We start from the raw sequence: 6,000 nt of genomic DNA, 5'->3' as shown, positions 1-6,000 counted from the left end.
CCAGGCAATGGACAAAAACACAAACACATTTTGGTGTCATGGTTTTTAAAATACATCAAATGACATCTTTTAAACCAATGACAATGGTTTCTATTCCTGTTTCCCTCCCGATTCCTCTTTCAGAATATGCTCTTCAAAAAACATTAGGCTCGGTAATGAGGACTCTGCAAGGCCAGAGTCCCAGATTCCACTGCAGCAACCCCAGCATGACTTCCTGTGAAACTCCTAATAAATCATTCAGTTTCGCCTTGAAGCCCCTGAATGACTGGAAATAATTTGGAAGCTGGTGTTTCGAATCATTACTACGTACACCTACATGACAGTACTATTTACCCCGAGAACTGTTAAAATTCCACCCAGCAAGTCCACAGTAAATTGGCATCTCATCCCTGCCAGGAGGGGGCTCACATCAAAGTTGTGTTAACTTTCAATAGTCCATTTTCAGCTGCCTTCACCCAACCTGTCCTGTAGTTTTTTTCTGAAAATCCAGTTCGAATCCACTAGGCCTCCTGACGGACAAGAAAGAGGAAAACAGCAGTGAAAGTAAGAGCCCTGCACAACCTGAAGGCTCTATTACATGGCGGCAAGGAAAGCCTTGGGGAGCCGGCCCCCAATTACCTTCTGTGAGGTTCTGAACGCACTGACAGGATGCAATGGCCATTTATGCAGCCTCTATTGTGTACTAGGCATGATGTAATAATGCCCTCTCCATACTTCTATCTATCCTCCAAATACCCCTTTGATGGACGTGGGGCAGCTCAGGTTATGGGGCCTGACTGAAGCCATTCGGCTAGAGAGTGGCAGAGTTAAGATTCTTATGTGTCGTGTTTTCTGAAGCTCATGCTGTTTTCACACTACACACAAGATCTCTAACACCATAATGTTTTAAGTAAGGAGCTCACAGAAGAGATGTTTCTATTTGATGGCTACTGGGGTGAGGCTCTTCTTCCTCTGAGCAACAGACCGAAGGCTGAGTGGAGCGTTAGATGCCAGCAGGGCGGGCTGAATTCACAGCTGTTTGCCTAAAGATGGCATCTAAGGCTGTTCACCAAGACTGCTACCAGGTGAGGACTGTTCAAACACACCTGGCAGTCCATGTATATTTAGACCAGGAAGAGTGGAGAGGACCTTATTTATGGAAAGGCAACAGATTTTCATGAAGGGCACAGACTCTGGAGCCAGACTGCCTGGATTTATTTATTTATTTAAAGAGATGGGACCCTGCTCTGTCGCCCAGGCTGGAGTGCAGTGGGGTTGTTATAGCTCACTGCAGCCTTGAACTCCTGGGCTCAAGTGATTCTCCCGCCTCAGCCTCCCAAAGAGCTGGGATTACAGGCCTGAGCCACAGTGCCTGGTCCAGACTGGCTGGGTTTACATCCCATCTCCTGTTTCACTTCGGAACAGTCCAATGCATGTGTGCACACGAGGGGGTGTGGGTGTGAGGTGGTGCCGACGGAGCAGCAGGAGAGACCGTGTGCTGGGCTTGCTCCGGCTGGGTAGGCTGGTCACTGGGTACCGGAGGCATGCTGTATATTCTATTCTATGTTTAGCATTTCCCATAACAAAAGCTTAAAAATAAACCTGGGCTCCTCTGCCTCCTAGTTGTGTGACATGGACAAGTCTCCTGGCTTGCCTCTGCTCCATTTGTAAAACTGAGTACTAATGATAAGGAAAACTCCCATCTATTACTTAGCACAGCAGCCACCTGAGACCCCCACCCCTCACGGAAGACCCACATTAGCATAATACTAACCTAACACCTGGCACATTAGCATAACACTAAACCTAATTACCTGGTGCAGAAACTAACCTAACCTATTACCTGGCAGGCATTAGACACCTGACACCCCTCCCCTTGGATCACCCCAACTTAATAAAAATGGGAAAAGTTGGGTAGACGGGGCTCAGAATTTGGTGGTGAGACCCCCTCTGAGCCTGTCAGGGAATAAACCTTGATTCTCCGACTCTCCCTGTACCACTCGATTTGTCCTCGGGACCACTAGCTATAACACTTACTGTAACATTAACAGCGCCTACCCCATAGGGCTGCATGAGAAGTAAATGAGTTAGTATGTGTGAATACTGAGCTACTATTATTACTTATACAATAACCATGAATGTGTCCCAGGCACTAGACTTGGCAGTTCAAATATACTATTGCAACTTAATCCTCCCAACAATCCGGAGACAAGATAACCTGTTTTTCACAGGAGGAAGGAGACTCCAAGGGGTTCCAGAGGCAAAATCTGCATAAAAACCCAGGTTTGCTCTCAAAGCTTGTTTTTTTTCTAGAGGGCTCACCTCCCCTAAAAGTGACTTCCTCAGTTATTTATGGACAGGGAAACTGAGGTCGGGTGGGCTAGCCCACAACTGTGAGTGGTGGTAGCTGGGAACTAAATGTAGATCAGGCAATTACAAAACATGCAGACTGGGCTCTTTCTACTAGAGTGGGCAGACTGTCCTTGCACAATGCTTTCAGCCTCTGCCCTGGGAGGAGGGGACTTGCCAGGGGACTTGTGAAGAGCAGGGATGGCCACAGAAACCGTCCTCCTCCCTCCAGCCCCCAAATGAATGAGTGCTCAGGGGAGCGTCTTTCCCAGACCAACAAGCACTGAAGCTCCTAACAGAACCAAATAAGGGGCAGGAAGACAGAAACCTAAGAGAAACTTCAGGCTGGCAGCCCCTGCATTTGATAAGTATTCCAGCAAATCTCTTTCCAGGGCCACCCGCACGTGAGTGAGCACAGGACCACCGAGTCTTTCCTCTCAACAGCTGCTTCGTCTTCCTGAGAGACTCACTCCAAGAGGCCCCAAATCTCCACTAACAACCTGTGCCATCATGAGCGAGCGAGTCATGCAGCCACCGAGATTAGAAGAGCGCTGCTCTCCCCACAAATCTCTGTAATCAGTGACGACAGCAGAACAGACACCCTTAGCAGTTACCGTGAATCTGACTTCCAAAGGGAGGCTGCTCCATCAGGGACCAGGATTGCATATACAGTGTGTCAGAATGAAATGAGGAGCCTTTCCAGCCAATTTGTATGGAAGACTCGGCTGGCATGCCAACGATTTGCATCCTTTCTGCTAAGAACAAACCAAGCCTGCCCTCTATCTCCAGGACCACTCTGGTGGTTGTTTGCATATTCCTATGTATTAAAGTACAAAAGACTAGTATAAAAAGCACTTTGTGATCATGTTCCAATCAGAACTCTTAGTTTTGCTAAAACAAGCCAATGAACGCACCCCTTCTGTCCCTCTCTTGAGACTTCCTCAATCTTAAAATGATCCAGTGAAAAAGCATATTTTTATTGGAAGTGCTGAACAGAGGGGGGAAGGGGTGGGGAGGGGGAGAGCCACAGGAATGGGGAGGGGGGTGGGGAGGCCCAGGACAGGAGCCCCACAGGCAGCACCTCCTGGCAAAACAAGATAAACATCCAGTTTAAGGCTATTATCTCCTTTATTCAAAAAATAAATATTTCACTTTGAATCAACATATTTCAAATCACATTAAGCACAGAGAAGAAATACAGTCCCTTTGGAGAATGTGAACACGTGTAGGAAAGAGTCATATTCCGACAATGGGGATGAGGTGAGCACTGATTCCAGCTGCTGCATGACCCAGAGACTGCGCCTCTCACCAGGTGGAGCTGCTTATCGATTTTAGGAGAGAAAAAGAAACACGCACTGCTTTGAAGTCTGAAAGGCACATGAAGTGGACCATAAGGTGTATGGCACATTCACTGATAAAACGTTCCCTATTCCCTCCCAAGAAAAGTGGAGAAATTTTAATCAAGTCAAAGACCAGAGAAGACAGGGTGCCCCCGCTCAGAGCTCAGCATCATGAACATCTCTGCACGTGAAAGCCATTTTTTGTTTTGCTCCCCCTCCCGCACCTCCTCTCCCTGCCGATGGAGTCCACGCCAGCCGTGGCGCTCACTCGGTGACGGTGGGGCGCGTGGCCACATACACGAACACCACGATCAGGAGCACGACCACGGCCAGCGTGGGCAGCACCACCGTGGTGATCTGCTGCCGGGCCTCCTGCATGGCTTGCTTCCGCTCCTTCTTGTCCTTGGACGTCTCCTTCTTGGGCTTCCCTTTGAGCTGCCGCATCTTTCTCAGAGGATGCTAGGAGGGCGTGTCCAGAGGGCTTCGAGAAAGGGCCACACTCCTCTTGTCAGGCGTGGAACCTCCTGTAGGGAGAACAACTATGATCAAGAACGAATGGAGAGAAAGAAAAAGGAAATGATAAAGGCAAATAAAGAACTAGAAAAAATATCTGCAACTTAAATGACAAGGGGCTAAGAACAGAGGTCACATCAGGCTTTAAGGTCACTCAGGATCAGCCCCTCTGAGTGGCAGGCACTGGGAACACTGGCACGTGTACAGGGTCCGCTGCAGCAAGAGGCAGGTGCTGGGAGAGGGGGCCGTACAAATACCCTGTTCTGCGTGTGCCACGAGGTGAAAGGACTGGGAAGCACCAACTACACCACCGAGAGGAGGGAGGTCCTTTCTCCCTTCCAAGCTGCTACCGCCCTGCTTCCCTGCTCTAAGTTCATCATCTCCCCAGCCAATCTCCAGGCTGGAACCACAGGCAGCCTGCACACACCGGGCACAAGGCTCCCTTCTTGCCCAAGCCCAGGGGAGCCAACTTCTCTCTGTTGGTTCCCTGCCCCTTCACCCAAACCTTCCCAAGCACCTGCTTTGTGCTCCTGCTTGAGGAGCTGAGGACAGAGATGAAGGACTGGGCTTCGTCCTCACAGGGTCACAGTCTTGGGTGCATGATGGCAGAGTGGACACTTAGGTCAGACTGACAATGACCGGAGCCAGCGGAGCCCACAGTCCTGCCCACCCAGCCTGAGATTCTCTCGTGGTCAACTCTGGGGCCCGTGGACACGCTCAAGAGGCAAAGGAGAACGGTCAGGGGCCGGGGAATGAAGAAAAACCCTTGGATAACTACAGAGCTACATCTCTATATAAAAGTCTGCTTCTCAGTTTTAAGCAACAGAAATGGGCTTTGGCTGATTTTAAATTGAGTTTACTTAAAGTCCTCTGACATCTCACAATAGAAAAGCCACGGGACCAGGCCCAGAAAATGGGCAGGAGAAGGGATGCTGCGCTGCCATTCCCAGAGCCCAGCCCAAGCTCCCAGTGTAAGAAGCCACAGCCTGCGTCACCGCCTCTGGCTCTAACGCAGGAGGTGCTGAGCCACCATGACCGCCCCCCGGAAACTACGTGTGGCTGCTGCCACCGTCTCCAGGACGAACCCTCCACGGCCCCGGCTTTCTGCATCACTAGCTCCACGTGCGTGTGACTGCCCAAGCCTGGGCCCGTGCGCCCACAGCCCCCCGACTTCCGCAGTAGGGGGAGCACTTTCTAAACGCAGTGGGGTGGGGGTTGGGCATCGGGCAGAGATAGAACAGAGACAAATATCCATTATAATACGCCCGAGACTAGCGCAGTTAGGGACTCTTGGTATACCAACGTTCCTCTATCAAAGGGACTTTTATGCCACATGTTTTTGTTTTTTTTTTTGTTTGTTTGTTTTTTGAGACAAGAGTCTCCCTCTGTTGCCCGGGCTAGAGTGCCGTGGCTTCAGCCTAGCTCACAGCAACCTCAAACTCCTGGGCTCAAGCGATCCTCCTGTCTCAGCCTCCTGAGTAGCTGGGACTACAGGCATGCACCACCATGCCCGGCTAATTTTTTGTATATATATATTTTAGTTGTCCATATAATTTCTTTCTATTTTTAGTAGAGACGGGGTCTCACTCTTGCTCAGGCTGGTCTCGAACTCCTGACCTCGAGCGATCCACCCGCCTCGGCCTCCCAGAGTGCTAGGATTACAGGCGTGAGCCACCGCGCCCGGCCGATATGCCACATGTTGTAGGCCCAGTTTTGTCCTGGGGCACTGGGTGGCCTGTCATCACGTGATGGGGACAATGACATTTTACACCTCAGTGACTGTGTTAGGTGGCAGAATATGGATTCCCTGTTGGGAAAG

At 50.2% G+C, this 6,000-nt stretch overlaps 1 long non-coding RNA gene across 2 annotated transcripts in view; it reads right to left on the bottom strand.

The window, feature by feature from the left end:
• Positions 1 to 3,450: 3,450 nt before the first annotated feature.
• Positions 3,451 to 6,000, bottom strand: part of LOC138383927 (uncharacterized) — a 57,909-nt gene continuing 55,359 nt past the window's right edge. For both annotated transcript variants that reach the window (XR_011233666.1, XR_011233667.1), the window contains exon 3: positions 3,451 to 4,192. This is a non-coding gene — a long non-coding RNA (uncharacterized lncRNA). The remainder of the gene's footprint in view (positions 4,193 to 6,000) is intronic.

This window comes from Eulemur rufifrons, chromosome 6 (genome assembly GCF_041146395.1).
Source record: "Eulemur rufifrons isolate Redbay chromosome 6, OSU_ERuf_1, whole genome shotgun sequence".
In the NCBI taxonomy this organism is placed as follows: domain Eukaryota; kingdom Metazoa; phylum Chordata; class Mammalia; order Primates; family Lemuridae; genus Eulemur; species Eulemur rufifrons.
Note: the sequence above shows the minus strand (reverse complement) of the source record. Positions and strands in the feature narration are given on the sequence as shown.